Raw genomic sequence first — 19,977 nt, 5'->3', positions numbered from 1 at the left:
TTCAACAAAAGTTCCAACTCAAAATGAGTGTTGAATGCCAAAGCACTCCGTTCACAACCAAGCCTAACGACCGTTCTTGCCCCCATTCCATCATGTCCACGGTTCTCATGATGTCAGTTCACAGAAATATGCACTCACGGTTCTGGGTGAGTGGGGGCTGTCTACCCCAAATATCGCTATCCATAAGACCGTCGGCTCGAAATACGAGTTAATAGGTTGTAGTTAGGTTCTCGAGGACTTAACATACAAAGTTCATAGCATAAGTTCGTAGCACAAGTTTATAACAGAAAGTTATTAAAAGAGTATCGTTCCAAGTTCATCAAGTTCATAAAATAATATCGTTCCAAGTTCATTACATTCATAAAACAAGGCTCATCAAGTTCACAAAATAGAGTTCAACAAGTTCATAAAACAAAGTCCCACAAGTTCATAAAATAGAACAGATAGCTCATAAAACAGTAGCATGCTTTCCACCCCAAAACATGAAAACAGTAAAAAGAGGTTGTGAATACTCACAAGGGAAAGTTCGCGGTTCGTGTGTCGCGGTTTGAGGTCGTTGGGTTCGATCCCTACTAGCATCCTACAGAACAATAAGTTTCTAGTAAGTCATTGATCACTAGCCATAATCTAGTAACTACTTAGAGCGTGTTCGGCAAAAATAGTTGGTAGCTGGTAGCTTGTAGCAAGTAGCGGGTAGCTTGTAGCTTGTAGCGTTTTGTTAAACGCTACATGAAGTAGCATTTGGATTTGGAGCGTTTTGATTAAACTAAACGCTAGAAGCTTGTAGTGCCACACGAGACTTTCTGTTTTAAACAGAACGTTTTGTCAAACACTAGAAGCTAGAAGCTCTCAAACGCTCCGTGCCGAACACGCCCTTAGCCAACTAGTGATGTTACAAAGTGCACAAAGTTCGTTCGGTTCATTATCGGTAAATATTGGATTCACGATGCCTTGTGTTCAAAAATCCACAAAGGCATTAAGATGAACTACAAAAATTACAAAAATATATTTTATGGTTCTAACAGAGGGTATGATTGTTCATAATATTTATAGTAATTTTTGAAGGTCATTTGATATTTATTTGTAATTTAAGCCTAAATAATATGAAAATTAGAAATAAATAGTAAACAGTTGTAAAAATTCCCAAATTAACTTGTACATCTTCTAATAATGTTCCCAAAACTGGGAAAAATATTGTTTTGTGCATTTGATTATTAAGACCCGGTTTTGTAAATTCATGCTCTAATTCAATGAAAAATTTGAATAAAATACCAAACAGTGACCAAATTTTATGAAAATTTAGGTGGCATCCTTGTTTCGTACATAAATCATTTCTATAATTTTTCAGATTTTTAGCTCATCTGTAAGTATTTATTTTGAATTTTTGGCGATTAAAGTTTTATTTTTCTAAAAAAATAAAGATTTCGTTTAAGCACTTGTGGTTTCACAGAACACCTTTTAAAAACATGACCTTTCATAAGGAAAATTGGTTCAAAATAATTTCAGAGCTAAATGGGGGTATTCAACCCCAACAAGTTTTGAAATGTAGCACTGAGTAGTGCATGAGTTCCAAATGTAGCTGGAAGTTCGAGAATTTGTGTAGAAACTTCTATAAGGGTTTAGTTCATGAAATTTTAGATCTTCTGAGAAAAATGTGTCAACTTTATAAAATATTTTTCTCCAGATTTATTGTAGGCTTTAAGGCATTTGATCATGTAATGCAAAACTAATGATCACAGAAAAAATACTGTTTGCGCAACTGTTTTGTAAAATTCGCCAAAAATCAAATTCTTAGTGTTTTACAGTAAGACCACTTGGGTTCGAAAGATAACTCAGAGGAATACGTCTCAGAAAAGGAATATCATGATTTTGTTGAGTAATGAGTGAGATATGGCTATTCAAAATCGAATAAATAATTCTGGCAGAATGCATGTTACCTTTGGTTTGATTAAAATGCCCCTTAGGGTCATATTTTCACAAGGACAACATGCATACCCCTTTATGGTCGAAAATGAATAACCATAAACTAAAGTTTATAGAAGAACAATGACTTTTAAGTGCAAGAATCTAATCCATAGAATTAGGTTTATCCAAGACCCCAAAAATAGGTGTTTCGTTCTTGTTATAAAGAACTCTTTGGAACCGAATCTTGCACTAGGATTTGCATCACAAATCCGATTTCTGTCACAATTATGGAGTGAAAAAACATCCAAGAGGTACTAGAAATGGTTTTGAAATAAGAAAAACTCAAAGCAAAAGAAGTTGAAGGAGTAGAAGCCGATTTGTTTTTTTTTTCTTTGAAGTTTTGAGAACATGCATGCTTCCCTTTGATCTTAGCTTTGGTTTGATCCCGGATTTTCACCATATTTAACACATGCAATGTGTTTTGGTGAAGATCTACAAACAATAAGTGGGAAGAAAAGATTCTAGCCATGGGAGGGGCATAGAATCCAAAAAATATGAGAAAGCATGTTAGAACTTGCATCAAAATGAAGAGATTGATGGAGAGAGTGAAGTCTCTTACCTTGACATCGATTTTGAGGCATCAAAAACACCCAAATATCTCATTATTTTAGTGTGTTGAAGGCTGATTTTTGGTGGAAAGAGTTGAGAGAAGTAGATAGTGTTTTTAGAGAAAAGAAAGAGATAAAGTGAATTTCTGTCTCTCTGGACAGACCATCTCTCTCGTCGTCTCTTTGGGGTTATACTCCACCAAAATCGGCCACAAAACTCCAGATATTTGAGTTAACATGTAAAAGATGAAATGAAAAAATCTCTCCTGAAGAAGTTTCCTTTAAAAACGGGTTTACTCTCTCAAAGGGATATGCAAAACCTGAACTCAGGATTTTGCATCATGAGAGAAAGGAATAAAGAGTGAGAGAGAGAAAAATAGAGAGAGAGAGAGAACCTATGAACGAATTTTGGGAGAAGTGAAGGGATTAAATAGGCTTTTAAAGTCTCATTTTGAATAAATATGGCCTCTTAATCATTTTTATAAAAATCATCTTTAGTTTTTATAAATATTCCATGTATTTTATAAATTTCCAAGAGTTTATTTCTTGGTTTTTATTCAAGTATTTTGTTTTTTGAAATAAGTGTATAAACTTGTATTTTCTCGAATTAAATTATAAAAATGATAACTTATGGTTTGGTTTTTATAAAATCAAATTTTATATTTCAAATAAATGAAACAAGGATTCACATATGAATGTAGGATTAGACAATCCTTGGATTATATTTTAGGTTCATAATTCAAATTATGATATGTGGATATTATTTCGAACTTGTAATTAAATCATATTATGATTTAATTAATTTGAGTTGATAAGTACTTAAACTAGTCAAGCACTTCATAAGTTATGATTAAGAAGTTAGGGTAGTTTACTTACCCGAGAGCTTTGATCTTCCGAACATGATTTTGTGTTTAGTTTTAACATTGAGGTTTGACACTTTATAACCTAGTTGGTGTATTCACATATCAATGTGACTACTTTTCACAAGTTAAGTTACACTAATTGTTCCGAGGGATCTATTAAGTCGCGACCTAATTCTTCTTGGCATCTAGAACCAAGTTATGTTCACACATAAAGATGGTGAGGCTCGAGTTGAGTACTATCCTGAGTTTTGACAGATGTCACATCATGGCAGAAAAGAATGCAGATGAGCTGTAGCAGCAAGAGTGACTATAAGACTATGGTTGGATCATAACATTCACATGGTTTAAATCAAACTTTTCATTGTTTGTTTTGTCATTATCCTGTTTATAATTAAGGGTTATTAGGGCTATGTTGATATATAGGCTAGGCTAGCCTTTTCCTTTTGGGATTATTTGGAGTTCGATGTGTAGCCATGTGTGCATGCATCGGTTTCAGCAGTTAGTTGTGGAATTCAATCTTCAGTCCATTCGATGATGAAGCAAGAATGGTAAGGATCTCTGTCGGACTGGACATGTGACTTCCCTAATTGTCAAGGTTGACGTATAATATAGGTTTGTTCCCCAGGTTATTGGGTACAACCTCAGAGCCTTCGAGTTAAGGGTAAGAGTTAGCTTCCCTCAAGGTTGGTTTGATACAATGTTCGACTTTCGTATTAGCATCAACCCAGATCTGTGAGCCTTGGTAAGCATGGATGAGGTTCGGGTGGCTCTGTCTGTCTGGAAATCAGACATGGTTTTGGGGTCCTTAAAAATGGTAAGAAAGATAGTCCTCCAGTGTGATTTAGTTTTGAGGCGTTAGTGTTGTCTCTTCGCCGATTCTCATGTTTCTCGCTAAGTATTGTATTGGATTTAAGGATAAGGGAAGTTTTTATTTTAAGCATTGTACCATTGTTGCTTCGGTCATGAATTCGATCTTCTTGAAGATTCTGCTCGGGTTTGGTTATGCGCTTGGTTTTGGGAATCCTTCTGTTAGTGATTGTATAATTCTTTCACCCCAAGTAGCTTTGATTATGGAGGGAACTAGGCTTGGAGGAATCCGTAAGTGGTTTGGAGGGTGTAAGGAGATATCAGTAAAAACTGATTTCGAGGACGAAATCTAATTTAAGTGGGGTAGAGTTGTAACACCTGTTTCCCAGATTGGATTAGTGGATGGTATAAAGGAGTCAAAGGAATGGTTTTGAGGAAAATCATATGCCACGAAGTTACATGAAGGGTGTCACGATGTGGCATGGCAATTAAATATTGCATGTTCGTGATTGTTTTCGCGGTGACAAATAGGGTATCATGACGTGACAATAGCTACAGCCCAAGCCCATGAATTTTAGGGTTTCTTCCATATTTAAAGATATTAACTCATGAACTAGGGTATCCTTCTTAGCCTCTAACCTCTCTCAACGAAACCATATATCCATTTCATGTTTGAGCTTGTTTGATTGAGTGAAGGCCTTGTTCTTAGCTTTTAGTGAAACTTGAAGATGAAGAAAGTAAATTGTGGTGCAAGGAAGCAAGGAGCTAGCTTGGATATCTCATTCCGCTTAGATTTTGGAGTTATTGGAGGTATAAAGTTCACATGTTAGTCCTTATTCTTCTTGTTTCAAGTTCGGGCTCATTTCGAGGTTTTTGGTCATTTCTACGAATTCTCGTGGAGTTTGAGAAACTCCAGAGCTTTTTGTGAATCTAAAATGGTCCTTAGGTTTCTAAGAATGAGAAAAGAGTCACGAGTGGAGCTATTTTGTGTCAATGATCAAGTTAGGAGTTTATAAATGACTTAATAGATTTAGGGTTTTAGATCTAGCTTTGGGATGGAGTCCTAATGGATAAAGTTGGAAACATTATCTATGACACCCCGAAAATTTTTGTCTTGTAAGTCCAACCATTCAATTCAACCGTGAGTCAGAATCATTTCTGCTATCAATTAGCATTGTTTAGAGTCTGTTTAAGGGTTCTAAGCTCAGTACAATCAAGCTATGGGTTTAGGGATGTGTTAGCTAAAGTTCTTTGCGTTGCAATCGAGCCGAACACTCCATCAAAGGGAGTGTACGGCCGTACACCCATGTTGACCGTAAACCCTCCCCCATATGTAGAGTATCCCTTTATTTCTAGTCATTTCTCACACTTCCAAGTCTAGAAAATCGATTTCTCTCTCAACTATCATCGAGTTCTTCACTTTGATCTTCAAAAACGTAAGTGTTTCTTCCATCTAATTGTTGTTATCCTTCTTAATCATGTATCACCCTTTGATTTCATCCATGAAAATCATCTTTTTGGGTAGATATTCAAGATCTTCATCTTTCACCAAGAACACCAAGAACACACACTTGTTCTTGGTGGTCGTGAACTCCCTTCAAGCCTCAAAACGTAAGTATCCTTTCCTTATTCTTAGTATACGTTAGGAACTCTTGTTAAACACCCTAGAATCGACCATTTTACAAGAACAAAAGGAGTGTACGGCCGTACACCCTTGCATGGCCGTACACACCTCAAAACACTCCAAAAGGCCCTCCAAAATGAGAACTTAGTGCACATTCTTGTTAAGCAATAGACCCTCTAGTTTCCCCATGGTTCAAACACCCTCTTGTGCATGTTTTACCATGAGTGTACAGCCGTACACTCCATGGCCATACACCCCTGGCCGTACACTCCATGTTGTGGCCTTAAACCCCTTTTGATGAATCATATGTGATTCTAACAATTAGTCCAAGTGTTTCCTAGTCCCTAAGGGTGTTTCCTTGCATGTTAGTTGCTTTTAAACACTAAATTCATGCCAATATATGCCATTATATGTCATTTAGGACTCGTTTGTGTCTCAGGACTTCATTCGTGGAACTTCTCATCCTTACACAAATCTGTAATTGAATCACCCACATAAGGTGAGTTCATACCCCTATAATCAATCTTTTAAATTGTTTTAAATGCTTTTAAGGGGGGGGGGGATACAAGTTGAACACAATGATAATTGTGTAAATGTTTTGTTATAAACATCATTTTAAAGGATTGCTTATGTTTTCATGAGTGATCAAAACATTTCAAAAACTTTTTTTAAGTTATGTTACTTTATAGTTTATAAAACTCCGTTTTTAAAGTACAATCATAACTTAGTAGATAAATGATTCTTTTCTTCAATTCAATAACAGTTCAAAGTAAACATGCTAGTAAACTATAATAGGTATAGTTTAGGGGTTCAGTTTACACTAGAACAGAGAGAACATACTAGACACTAGAATAGAGAGAACATACTATAAAGAGAAACAGGGAGGAAGATACAATACACTAGAACATAGAGAACATACTATAAAGAGAAACAGGGAGGAAGATACAATACACTAGAACATAGAGAACATACTATAAAGTGAAACAGGGAGGAAGATACAATACACTAGACCATAGAGAACATACTATAAAGAGAAACATGGAGGAAGATACAATACACTATAACAGAGAGAACATACTATACACTATGACAGAGAGAACATACTATACATTATAACAGAAGAACAAATCATGATTAACAAAATTATACCAATGATCACTAACTCATTGTTCTAAACAAAAGGTGATAATAAAAGTGGTATACAAGATCAAGATAATCTTAATGTGAGACTACTTCATGGCTTAGCAATTCATTTGCTGAAGTTGCGTTTTGTAACCAGAGTCTCTTGCAGGGAGAGCGTATAGTATGGTTACAACCACATCACATTATGACCTTAATAAAACAAACTGGTTTTAAGGTAGTCAGTACTTCAGTATGTCAATTTAAAAGACTACTGTATACTTTCATTTTCCCATTACTTTCATATTGTGAAATTCTCACTTGAAAGATAATGCAAACTATTTTAGAGTTAAGATAGTTATAAACTAGGGCAAACTTACATCATTACAAGCGACAAACAGAACAGTCGAGTCTAGTGCATTCAGTAGGAAGGGGCCTATAATGCTAACTTTATGATTCCTTAGTTTATACATCAGGAATATATATTAATCGGATCCGACAGGTAGTAGGATGTGTGCTTTCCGCTTCATTTCCTGTTCCTTGTTTGGTTGTGGGCTTAAAGCAGATTCACTCAGCCTACTATCTATCCGATCTTATCTATATATATATTCCGTATACACCAAGTAATCATAAGGAGTACCAGGTATGGTCCCAAAAGTTTAAACTGCTCCAAACCAAGTCATTACAACTAAAGGATTGATCAAAAATCAAATAGTTGAATTAACGTCCATGGTCGAGGATGATAACAAAGATGGCTATGATGAGTTCTTCTGGTCTGCTCCAATCGACAATGCAGACGAAACCAAAGGTCTATCTGAAATGACCTCGTTGAAAACGAAGGGACGATACGTAGCATAACCCCTAAACAAAGTCAAATCAAGCGACGAAAAGGGAAGTCCAAGTGGAACTAAGAAAGTTCCAAGTGATACATCTTCAGTTCAGACCGAAACCCCTACCAGAAAGCCAAAACCTAGGGCAAGTATTCACAAATCCTCTGAGCAGTTCACAACTCAAAAATGCCAAAGGAATGCCAGATACAACAACAATCTCAAGGAAAGAAAGCAGTTTCGGCAGTCCAAGAATCCCAACTTTGTTCACAAAGAAAAATCCCATACAAATGCGAAAGTCTCTTCACCTGCGAAACCTAAGAGTTTTCATCATAATAGGTCTCCACAAGTCTCGAATTGAAAAGTTTCTCAAAAATCATCCTTTCCATGTAATGCGAAACCTGAGCAGAAATCCAACTCTAAATTCTCTCCTAACAAGATTGTTTCGCATTCAGCCAAGACATCGCAAGATGTTAAAGGCAAAGGAAAGATAGTTTCGGAGCCTAATTTTCCTCTCAAAAGATCTAAAACTAATTCTAAGAAAGTTGAGAAAAAGCTCGTTAAACAGCAAATCCATCATAAAAAAGAATCTATCCTCCAAGGATATGAACTCAAAGACAATAGGATTACTGTTTTTCAAATCACAGAGAAAAATCAAATAACCTTAATAAAACGAACTTATCTCGTTGATCCTGCTATTTCTTTTCTTGTGAAAAACTCACAAGGGCCCAAACAACTTTGGGTTCCTAAATCTGCTTAGCTTTCGCAGGTAATACGTGACGAGAAGTTTGACTCTGAATGGTACATCAACAGTGGCTGCTCACGTCACATGACAGGTAGGAAGGAGGAACTGCGAGAGTTCAGAGCTCTAAAGGATGGAGGCAGAGTGAAATACGACAACAATTCGCTTGGTGAAATCAAAGGTTATGGGATGATAACCAATGGAGAGTTTTCAATTCGCAAAGTCATGTACGTGGAAGGACTGCAACACAACCTCATTAGTGTTTCGTAGTTGGTGGTGGGAACAGGATTAAAAGTTTCATTTGACGATGAAGGATCGGAGATATTCGAAAAGAAGTCCAAAATTGTGCTCCTGAAATCCAAATGCAAAGGCGAAATGTATCCGCTGAATCTGAATCCCATCCAAGGGAAGCCTGTAATCTGTTTACTTGCGAAAGCTTCTACTGATGAGAGCTGGCTATGGCACATGAGACTCTCGCATCTCAATTTTAAAGATATCAACAAGCTCGTTTTTGGAGATCATGTGCGAGGGTTACCACTCCTGAAATTTGACAAAGACCATCTATGTGCAGCCTGCAAAATGAGGAAACAAAGCAGGAAGAGTCATCCAATGATTGTCAAGACGAAAGTTATAGAACCTCTTGAATTCTTGCATATAGACCTTTGTGGTCCTTCTGCAATTGAAAGCATTTGTGTTAATAGATATATTCTTGTTATTGTATATGATTTTTCAAGATTCACTTGGGTGCATTTTCTTAAACAGAAATCAGAAGCCACCCCTAAGCTCAAGGACTTCATAAAGCAGATAGAGCTTCAACTGCGAAAGCTGTTTTGTAACGTTCATAGTGACAACGGTCTAGAATTCAAAAACAAGAGTTTGATGGATTCCTGACTGCGAAGAGAGTATCTCACAACTTTTAAGCTCCTTACACTCCTCAACAAAATAGAGTCGTTAAAAGACGAAACCGCTCGTTGTGCGAAGCTGCGAGAACCATGTTGTCATTCGCAAATCTGCCACTTTACTTCTGTGCAGATGCGATAGGAACTGCTTCCTTCACCCAAAACAAATCCATCCTCAATAAGCGATTCAAAGTCACCCCATACGAAATTATAAATAATCGTAAACCTAATGTAAAATTTTTCCATGTTTTTGGTTCCAGGTGCTTTATCTTCAATTCAAAGGAACAAAGGAACAAATTCGATGTGAAAGTTGACGAAGGTATCTTCCGCGGGTACTCTCTAACTTCTAAAGCATACAAGGTTCTCAAAAAAAGATCCAAAAAGTTTAAAGAGACCTACTAGGTTACGTTCGATGATAATTACAAGAAGAAGTTTCAGAAGAATGACAGTCCAACACAGGAGATCTTCCCAAAACCGAATCCTGCTACCATCCCACTCTCCAATTTGTATGAGGAGTTCCTGAATCTATTCGATGAGCCAGGAAAGGCAATCTCCTCCGAATCCAAGGAGCAGACAACAAGGAAGATGAATTGAAGAAAATCATTGACGATGCTGCGAAAGAAATGGAAAAGGAACACAAAAGTACGAAAGATCCTGAAGTTCCAGTTCAACCAACAGATGCCAATGTTCCATCGCAGGGGGAGGGTTCAACCTCAACCTCCTTATCTGATACACCTGTTCAGGGGGGAACGAAACCCCTGAAGTTAGCTTAGAGCCACCTTTCCACGGGGAGAATCCGAATGCAGAAGATGATATTCACACATCATTCGAGGGGGAGAATGGAAATGCAAATGATGATTCGGATGTACAATCTGAGTTTGAAGAAGTGAATGCCGAATTGGATCCAACATATGATCCAAATTACCCTCCTTTAGTTAATAGACCAAAGATAATCCGAAAACTCAAGTCATAGGAGAATCGTCTTCAGGTGTTCTTACGAGAGCTCAACAAAAGGCGAAGCGAACTGCACTATTCTCTAAAGTGGAATTTTGCATGTTCAATTCGTTTATATCCAAAATTGAACCAAAAAACGTTCAAATTGCTCTTGATCACTCTGATTGGGTGCAAGCAATGCATGATGAGCTCAATGAATTTGAACAAAACAAGGTATGGAGACTTTTTCCCACTCAAAAGGATGCATCCGTTGTTAGTCTTAAATGGGTATTTCGCAACAAGCTGGATAAGGAAGGAAATGTGATAAGAAATAAGGCGCGACTCGTAGTAAAGGGATACTGTCAGGAAGATGGCATCGACTACGAATAAACCTTCACACCCGTTATAAGGTTAGAATCAGTTCCCATCTTTCTGGCATACACAGCACACAAGAAGTTTGGAGTTATCAAATGGACGTCAAGTGTGCATTCCTAAATGAGGAACTCGAAGAAACAGTGTATGTGGAACAACCACCAGGGTTCATAAACGAAAAGTATCTGAACCACTGTTATATTTTGGACAAGGCATTTTATGGTCTAAAGCAAGCTCTAAGAGCCTGGTATGAAACTCTAACTCATTTTCTAAAACAGGCTAAATTTAAACAAGGATCAGTCGACCCAACCTTCTTTCGCAAGAAATATGGTGACCATTTAATGATCGTCCAAATTTATGTTGATGACATCATCTTCGGATCAACTAACCCCAGCTTATTAGCTGAGTTCCGAAACTTGATGGAAACTAAATTTGAGATGAGCTCCATAGGTCCAATTAACTTTTTTCTTGGCTTGAATATAAGACAAAGTCAGGAAGGCATCTTTATAAATCAGGAGGCTTAGACAAAGACCTTGCTCTCCAAGTTCGGAATGGTGGGAGATTCAAAAGTAAAGGTTCCAATGGCATTCAGAACGAAACTAACTCCATCCCTGGATAAACCTGCAGCTGATATGACTTTTTATCGTCAGATGATAGGGTCATTGATGTATCTAACTGCTAGTCGACCATATATCATGTTTTCTGTTTGCTATTATGCTAGGTTTCAAGCTAATACTCGTGAACCCCACATGACAGCTGTTAAGAACATCTTCAGGTATCTCAAGTGAACATCCTCATTAGGAATATGGTACCCCTCAGGTTCAGGTTTCTTTGTGCAAGCGTTTTCGGATGCTGATCTTGGAGGTTGCGGTCTGGATACAAAAAGTACAACGGGAGGATGCCAATTTCTTGATGGCAAACTCGTAAGTTGGCAATCTAAAAACCAAACTTGCGTCTCCTTATCGACTGCTGAAGCAGAGTATATAGCTGCAGCCTCCTGCACTTCACAAGTTATTTGGATTCAAAGTCAACTTCGTGACTACGACATCAACATGCAACAAATCCCCTTATATTGTGATTATGAAAGTGTCATTCGTATTTGTCACAACCCAGTGCAACATTCAAAGACGAAACATATCGCACTGAGTTATCACTTCATCAAAGATCATGTGGAAGATGGAAATGTCGATATACGCTTTGTAAGATCCGTTGATCAGTTAGCCGACATATTCATGAAAGCCTTGCTTGAACAATCATTTAATCGCATTCTTCAAGGGTTAGGAATGATAGAGGTTGAGTCTGTTCCGAAACCACCGTCGCATTCATAAGTTTTTGATTGGCCTGCGAATTTGGTGTGAACGCCCGCAGTGACTCGCAACCAATTGTTCACATTGTGAATTAGTGTGAATGTTCGCAGTAACTCGCAGTCAACTGTTCATTCGTGGTTTGGAATTTTCTTCTATCCTTTGTATATTTTCTTTAATTGTTCTGTTTTTAATTTCTTTTTCAAAATAACGAAAATTCAAAAATATTTTATTTCTGTTTTTAATTTCTTTTTCAGAAAAACGAAAATCCAAAAATATTTTATTTCTTTCTATTTTTAATTTCTTTTTCAGAAAAACTAAAATACAAATATATTTTATTTAATTTCTTCATTTGTTATAAAATTATAAAATACCAAAAATATTTGCTAATTGAGCAGGGTTCGCAGTCCACATCTTGATCATCCCAATTTGCGAATGATGGGGCAGGTATAAACTCTTAAACTTTGCACTAGTTAAGTGTCCCTAGAAGCATGCTGCTGCATGTCGACCAAAGCCTCGAAGACTTTCTATGTAGAAGCCTTAATGATTCGATAACACCAATCGTTTCTTCCCAATAAGGCTGTTTATTCACATAAGTCAAGAGCTACCTGACTCTTCTCACATCAAGTTAAGAGTTACCTGCTTTGTCCTTTTCGCACAGCAGAGGTACATTTTTTCTTTGGAACCACCTCATAACTCTTCTCCATCACTTTCGTAGTCACCAATGTAACCCTCGAGACTCTCAGATATTACCACTGAGGTTTATGGTTACACAACTTCTGTGTTTATGATCTTCAATTCGTTATCACCACAAATTAAGTGAAACCCAAAATCCAACACACTTTCATGAATTGATGGTGAACAACTAATTGTTCTAGATTTTTCACCAACGAATTAACGAAAGTCCACTTTCGTGGTTTGTACAAATAAATCCCTTTTTCTTTTGCGAGATCTTAATAAAATGTTCTAGACCGAAGACATTTCTACCCAATAGATCCCGTTTTTTTTTTTTTTTTTTTTTTTTTTTTTTTTTTTTTTGAGATTTCTATGCGAATCCCTGTCACTTAAAACAATCCCCAAGCTCACTTGTTCAAATGACTACACCGGTCAAACAAGTACTTCATCAAACATTCGTACTTATATCAAGTTTCAGAATTTTTGTTGAAGATTAAACCATCCTTAAAGCCTACTCAAAAGATTCCTTTCATAGTTTCTCAACAAACTTGTGATCGTAATTCAACGGGAAACCACACAGACACTTTAGAGTCTCTCTTAACTCCAAAGGAAGAGATCGTTGCGCGGGATCCACTACTTTATGTCTTTATACGACATCACTAATATCCCACTCACTTTTGATTTATTTCTTTATCTTTGGCACACTCTTGCACGAATATCCTTGTGATTTTCCAAAGTCTAGTTCGTGGTACTTACCTTTTGTGACAACCCGAACCATTTCAGTCAACGAAAGTCAAATCCCGATAAATAAAAATTTCAAATTTTATTCATTTTGTCTAACTTGTAAGGGTTGAGAACAACTTAGAGTATATGAACCTAATATATATATATATATATATATATATATATATATATATATATATATATATATATATATATGAACAACTTAGAGTATATGAACCTAATATATATATATATATATATATATATATATATATATATATATATATGTGTGTGTGTGTGTGTGTGTGTGTGTGTGTGTGTGTGTGTGTGTGTGTGTGTGTGTGTGTCGGGACTAAAATCAAGTTTTTCATCAAAAATCAGCTAAGTCTCGTGCATTCCGGAGTTTACGGCCGCAAACAGTTCACGACCGTAAACCGTTCACGGCCGGGTGGACCCCACCACCGACCATGAACCCAGCCTATATATATGTGTTTCTACCCTCATTTATACTTTTTTTGCCGAAAACCTACTTTCTCTCTCTAAAACCATCAACCGAAAACTCAAGTTTTCTCTTCATCTACCATCCAATTCACCTTAGAACTCGTTTTGGGGCATCAAACATTCATGCTTTCATCAAATCAAGCATTCCTTGTTCTTGAGTTCACGGCCGTAAACCCTTCAAATCTTCAAATCTTCAATGGCCGAAATCAGTTAACGGCCGTAAACCATTCAAAGACCGTAAACCCTTCAAAGGAAGGGAACCGTTCACAGCCGAGAACAGTTCACGGCCGAAAACCCTTCACGGCCGCAATCAACCCTACATCGTGAATCATCGCTGCAAACCCACTTTTTCCACTTCGATCGAGTCTCGGTAACATTCCTTAACCAAAAGCAAGTGTATTTCTAACACTTTATCTAATGGATTCGCTAATTTAAATACAAATATGTGTTTAATTATTATTAGGATTCCGTTAACTTCGCGTACAACAACTCGAGGGTCCTCATTTCCAGTCTCGTTGTCCGTCACATACACGGATCCAACTGTGAGTTCATAACCCTACGCTTTTACTATTTTAACATTTTCAGGGGGGAAATACAAGCCACATACAAATAGTTTTTGTGAACTTTATACACAGAATTTCATCAGGATTAAAACTTATGCAATTGATACAACCAAAAGATCAATACATTTTATAAAGTATTTAGATATTTTATCCCTTTTGTAACATGCTGAGCATAAGGGAAGTTTTCAACTCAGAACTATAATTGCATAGTTTTCAGAACAATACACGAACCGAGTACTTAACACACATGCAAACTATAATAGGTATAGTTTGGGATTTCAATACACCGTTTTACCATCTTAGAATTATACATTAACAAGCATTTAAACTGTGACATCCGCCTAAAATGGATTCGGGTCAACCCAACCCAATTGGAAATTTAATAAACCCTACTCAAGATTACTTGACGCTAATAGGATCAAAACCCATACAATACGATATAACTTGACGTTAATAGTAACATAGTATTGTACAACGTTATAACTATAATCAAAGTAAATTATGATACCATATTAAAATCAAATCAAAGTATAATGCTCTAATTAAATTAAAAGAATCAAACTTGAATTCTCTAATTAAACTTCAAATCAAAGTAGATTGTTATAATCAAATAATAACCTATCTTTTATAAAACTCCATTTTTATAAACTTTACATTAAATTTTATAAAACTCTATTTTTTATAAACTTTACATTAAATTTTATAAAACTCTATTTTTTATAAACTTTACTTTAAATTTTATAAAACTCTTATATTAATTATGTAAAAGATGCTTGTGTTAGTGGGAAATTATGAAGACCACCAAAAGCAAAAAGATTATTCCCATGGTCTCCCACTCACACCTCCCATCCACTTTCCTTTCCTTTTTCTCCCAACACATTATTCTCTTCACCACTTAAATCTTCTCTATTCTTTCTCTCACTCTCAATCTCGAAATTTCCTCCAAGAATACTCATATTCCATCCAAGAACAATCTATTATACTCAAATCTTCATCCCTCTTGAAGCATTCATCAAGGTATGTTGTTAAAAGTTTCAAATTCATACAAGAAACAAATTAAATCCACCAAAATATCTAAAACTCATTTTTTTGCATAAACCTGATTTTTCTCAGAATACCATCAATAAAATAAGAAGTTCTGGAAATTTTCAGAAAATAACTTATTTTTATTGAATTATCATAATTATTGCAATAAAGTAGGGCAATAATTCACATAAAATACTTGTTTCATTCAATAAATTCTGAGAAAATTCTGGGATGACCTGTATACTGATTAAACATGATATATGAAGTTTCATGCATTTATATTACTGTTTACTATTATTTATGATTTTATTGATTAATTAATAATGAAATATGTAAAAAATACTTCCCATAGTCACAAATATCTGAAACTTATATACTGGGCTCTACATCATGTTATAAATCTATAGTTAATTTTACAGATTTTTTGAGAATCATTTACTATTTTTCCCGAATTTTGTGTTGTTTAATCATTAAAATATTAAATAAATACCAAAACAGTTCAGAAAAATATACAAATTTTACAGTAATTCATATTGTATGAAATAATGATTTCCTAATAATTTCATAATTTTTCAATACTGTTTACTATTTAAAACTACTTTCCTAAGTATTTAAGCATGTAAAAATGCATTTTAATGATTATTTCATATAAATAATTGTTAAAATTTGTAAATAATTATAATTGGGCAAGTTATTATTTTAATAAGAAATTATTAAAATCTGGCCTAAATTGAAAATATAAATTAATTATGCAAAGTAAGTAATTCAATTTAAAATTCATTTAACAAATAAATACCTTAATATTATAATCAAAATGAATTATTGTTAATTCATCTAATATAAGAATATGTGTCTAATTATTTGTATTAATACTCCATTCTCGTTTAGCAGTTCCTAAACCAAAACTATTAATTATATTAGGTTCTACGTCATTTTGACCCGAATCGTCTATCGTACGACACACACATTTCGTTTTGGGACTAATGTGAGTAATCTACCCCATATTTTATAATTTTCAATACTTTTGGGGTGTATCATGTGGTTCTAATATGTTCAAACTTCATTTTATTGTTTTATCACAATTGAGACATTGTTGGGACATTTATACGTGAGTCATTAATTGTATAACTATTGTTCGTTTACGCTACATGTACTTGTAGTGCATTATCATTTTTAGTCTAATCTCCATGACTATGCCCATATTCTTGAGGTACGTTATGGACAATAATAGCGCTATTGGGTTGACCACCCCGCCTTGGGACGCTAAGGTGATTGATCACACGTGGTTGAGTGTGTATGATGATTAGATGCTCCATCCTATATATATTTATATATATACATATGTATATATATAGGGTGAGGACTTATTGTTGTTGTTATCAATTGTTAATCAATTTTTGATTTATAAACCGTTATCTCAAATACAATTGTTTGGCGACTTCAAAAGAAAACAAATTTCAAATTATAAATGTTTCAACTTCACAATTTTCTCTACTAAAATTTGATTACTCACCAACTCTCGTAGTTGACCTGTTTTTACCCATGGTGCAGATTTGAAGAATGAAGAATGATGAAAAATAGGTTGCGCCTTAGAAATCCACAAGACAATTTAAATTTGATGTAATAAATGTTGTTCGTATTTGGATATGTATTTGTATGTTGTGGATCTTGTTTGCATACTTAGTACTTAATTGAATATAATCATATTATAACATAGTTGTCATGAGACTTTGAACAATATATCACGCCTTGATCGATTCCGACAAGGATCGGGGTGTGACAGATTGGTATCAGAGCCCTTGACTATAGGGAATTAGGTTAATTGCCTTGACCTAGTCTATAGCCTCTAGGGTCCTCTCGTATGCTAGTTTATAAAATGCACACACAACTGTATGCAATTCGCACTTAGAAAATCCTAGGAATACCTTTGTGTGTTAATTGCTCCCTTATGTGCATACGTATTACTCCTGACACTTATATGTGTTCATACACTTGTGAATATTCTCCACTTTCTCTGAAAATCACACACATACTCAAGTTGTTTAACAAAATGTATATACATATATGTATTCCTTAGAGCTCATAGGAAATTCAAAGTCATCCACTCTAGTTGGGTAGGATCATAGTAATGGACGCGTAGTAACTGGAAGGGGGAGGTGCCGGTAGCCCGAAAGTCCTGACTAGGTAAGCATTCGTATACATCCCAATCAACCGAGGGACCAGTTTGCTTATCTGGGGACCAAAGGCGAGAGTTCCCAAACCTATAGGCCAAAGCGCGTCATTCACATTACTTTTGAGCCATCAAAATACCCGACCTTATCAAACGTATCCGAAAGGATACACTCCAAAATGACCAACTCATTGGACTATTAAGTTCCCTAATGGGCCTAGAAGTGGGAAAGAAATGTGAAAACTTAGTTTTGTGGGGGCCCACGCAAGTGCTACATGTTTCACATTTAGTAACCATGGAAAGCCCAAAAGGTGCCCAACACTCCTAATCATGGCCCAACAAGTGTTTTACAATTATTTTACCCAACAATGTCTAAAAACTTTATTTCCATAATCAATTTACAAATAACTCACAAGTCCATATGCGTGTTTCTCGTAGATGGCATTACGACCCCCATACGCTGCTCGCAACAACAGAAGGCTAGCTGCCCTGGTCGCCAAGGAGGTAGCAAACGTCATCCCAACAATTGCAACCCAACTTCATTCTCTTCAGCCACAAGCTCCAGCAACAACTCCTCGTTGCTCGTTCAAGCACTTTCGTAACTACAATCCGCCTTACTTCAAAGGCACCGATGGTGCCATCACACTCCTCACATGGATTGAAGAAATGGAGAGTACTTTCATCCATAGCGAGTGTCCTGAGGACCTGATGGTCCGTCATGCTACAGGATGCCTCCTAGGTCATGCTCTCACATGGTGGAACCTAGAAAAACGGGCAAAGGGAGAGGCTGTTGCCTTGGGAATGACCTGGTCAAAACTAAAAGAACGCATGATGGAGAAGTTCTGCCCTGACAGCGAATTGCAAACTCTCGAGGATGAATTCTGGAATCTGAAACAGGAGGGAGGCGACAACGCGACCTACACCAATAGATTCCATGATCTCTCGAGACTCCTACCTCACATGGTTCAACCTATGAAAACTGCAATACGCCGCTACATCAAAGGGTTACCACGCCAGATCCGTGATTCGGTGACCAGCAGCAGGCCATCTACCCTAGAATCCGCCATTGAATTAGCAGGTCAACTCAACGAGGACAATGTGAACGATGGTGTCCTCCCACGCAAGGGTTCAAAGATGTCAACTGAAAAGTCGACCCCTGAGACCCCCCTAATTGTCAAGTCCGAGTCCTCCCACCGACATGACAAAAAGAAGCGGAAAAGTCATCACCACAACCATGCTGTTATTACCCCTGCCACTCCTATCACCCAAGTCACCCCACCAGCCCAACCAAATAAAAGCCGTATACCGGACCTCACCCCCTCTGTAACCACTGTAACTATCACCATATGACCACCAGCCCGTGTCGCCTCTGTACGAATTGTGGTCGCTATGGCCACTTGGCGGACACATGTCGTGCACCAAAAACTCAGCGACCACTCTATCTACCCTCAATTCAGCAAACACAAACCCGGTATCCAACTGGAACATGCTTCAACTGTGGTGACCCCACCCATTTCAAAAACGCGTGTCCTAGGTTAGTCAATATCATCAACACCCAAGCCCAGGCAAATCCAACAATGCAGGTTCCAGCTCCCAAAGGCCGAGCCTTTGTCATTATCGCAACCCAAGCAAAGACCGATATCAAGGTCGTAAATGGTACGTTTCTCATAAATAACTGCTACGCGTCAGTACTTTTTGATTCAGGTGCCGATAAAAGTTTTATGTCTTTGGAATTTGAGCCCATACTTCACACACCTCGCACGATTCTTAATGAGTACTTTACCGTAGAAGTCGCCGATGGAAAATACGTTTCACTCAATGCAGTCATCCAAGATTGCACTTTCGATTTTTCCGGTCATAAATTTTCTGTCAATTTAGTTCCTATGGAACTTGGTAGCTTCGACATCATCGTAGGAATGGATTGGCTATCCCAAAACCATGCTGAAATAGTATGTTACGATAAGTTCATTCGTATTCCTCTCGCTGACGGTCAAAGTCTTCGTATTTATGGCGAGACTCATTCGAAAAAGCTTAGTCTTATGTCATGTACTCAAGCTCGATCATATCTACGAAAAGAATACATGGCTTTCTTAGCCCATGTGGTGGAAACAAAGGTCAAAGAAAAGAAGATTGAAGATATTCCGATAGTACGAGACTTTCCCGACATCTTTCCCGATGACGTATCTGGACTCCCTCCAGTACATGAGCTAGAGTTCCGCATCGATCTTGTTCCTGAGGCTACTCCCATAGCCAAGTCTCCATATCGGTTGGCTCCAACCGAGATGCAAGAATTGGCAAGTCAGCTCCAAGAACTAA

The sequence above is a fragment of the Lactuca virosa genome, chromosome 5 (assembly GCF_052849685.1).
Source record: "Lactuca virosa cultivar CGN04683 chromosome 5, Lactuca_virosa_CGN04683_v6, whole genome shotgun sequence".
NCBI lineage: Eukaryota > Viridiplantae > Streptophyta > Magnoliopsida > Asterales > Asteraceae > Lactuca > Lactuca virosa.
Note: the sequence above shows the minus strand (reverse complement) of the source record.